The 1,807-nt window shown below is 30.9% G+C and overlaps 1 pseudogene; it reads right to left on the bottom strand.

The window, feature by feature from the left end:
* Positions 1 to 636: 636 nt before the first annotated feature.
* Positions 637 to 745, bottom strand: LOC125096684 (uncharacterized; annotated as a pseudogene).
* Between the last annotated feature and the right edge of the window lie 1,062 nt (positions 746 to 1,807).

The raw sequence follows: 1,807 nt of genomic DNA, 5'->3' as shown, positions 1-1,807 counted from the left end.
GTCTCTGGAAAATCTTCTCAGGGAGATATAGTGTGAGGTCAGAAGAAATATTTGGCTAAACTATATGAGGTGATTGATGAAATAATCCTATGAAGTATGAGTAATAATAGTTTATCTAACACAACTTCTAAAAAATGAGTTGGATTAGCTAGAAGTTTTAATTTGCTGTCCAGTATATTCACATTTTAGGACAAAGCTAATTCATTTGAGCCAAATAACTGCATCGAGCTCTATTTGTTGAGCTATGCGACCTGGGTTCAAATCCCAACTCTACTACTACTATGTGTGTAACTTTAGGCAAGTTAATTCACCTTTTGATGCCTCTATTATGTCACCTGTAAGATAGGGATAATGATAATATTGACCTCACAGGATTATTTAGTGTTAATAAGTTCATACTTGAAATGTACTTAAAATAGCAACTGTTATATAAGTGTCATAATAGTTACTACATATTTTTTTATAATATCCCAAGGTGATCTTTCAAGAAATCTTAATTATTTGGGTTCTTTTTAAATTTTTAAATTAAATTCCAGTTAGTAAACATACAGTGTAATATTAGTGCAATATAGTGATTCAACACTTCCATATATCTCTCTGCTCATCACAAGTTCACTCCTTAATCCCCATCACCTATAAAAACAATGGTTAGCAATGTCTTAACTGTATGCGTGTTGTCAGGCCCAAGGGTTTCTTCCATCCTTGTAAAGGAGAGTGCTAACCTTTCTCTGTTTCCATATAACATAAAATCTTACTAGAACACTAGATGCATCATTTTATTTCATAGCGATTTCTAATGGTTCAAATACCTAAAAAACAACAAAGTAAATAGGCATATGCTCTTCAGAGCCAAGGTCACTTACCACAAAGCAGACTCAAGAAATGCTTACTTTACATATTCACTAGCTAGCTGACCTAAAAAAGATAATTTTAAAGGTTTTGTTGTTGAAATTACAAAATTAAAACCATGGCAGTGGAATGTTTGTGAAGACTTTTGTTTCATTTTCTGCTAAATGAAAATAACTTTCAAAACGTTAAGTGGATGCTTTTATTTGTTTCCTGTCACACATTCTAAATGGCCTTTAAAAGTCAGTAGCTGTTACTCAAGAATAATGAGGTATATTATTCTCTCAATGCACATGTAAATCTCCAATTAACACTAATGGGATTTGTGGCAATGAAACAAAAGGGAAACCTACATCAGTGTCTCAAAATAATCTTTATTTTTGATACCTACCTTTTTACCATGGAAGTGCAGTCAAGCATAAATAAACAAATTAGTATTAAGCATCAGTTTGACACTTCCATTCAGTTGACATTCTGAAATACTATCTGTAAACAGTGATGTGTTTTAAAGCAGAGATGTGGCTTTAGATTTTAATGTCCCTCCCTCCTCTGCCATTAATATTAAAATTATTTTTTTAAAAAGCATGTACATTCCTAATAGTACTTGAGAAATAGAAAAAAAAGTGAATTTTTAAAATATGTGTTGCAAAACGTTTGTAAGAAGAGTATTTCAGAAGATTATCCTTTTCATGCATGTACACATCTAGAATCTTAATATCTCTTTGAGACACAATCATCTATCCTTCTTTAGTAAATATTTCTTAGATTTCTATAATTTTAGTCTTAAACATATAGTGAAATCTTCCTAGAAGACAACTTTTAAGTGGAAAAGTGAAATATCATCAAGATACTACTGAATTGAAATAGCATCTTAAAGAATATATATTTTAAGGTATTGTGAAACCACCAGAAAAAAGTTATGAGAGCACAACTGAAATAATTATTTTTACTAGTCTGAGTA

The sequence above is a fragment of the Lutra lutra genome, chromosome 3 (genome assembly GCF_902655055.1).
Source record: "Lutra lutra chromosome 3, mLutLut1.2, whole genome shotgun sequence".
In the NCBI taxonomy this organism is placed as follows: domain Eukaryota; kingdom Metazoa; phylum Chordata; class Mammalia; order Carnivora; family Mustelidae; genus Lutra; species Lutra lutra.
Note: the sequence above shows the minus strand (reverse complement) of the source record. Positions and strands in the feature narration are given on the sequence as shown.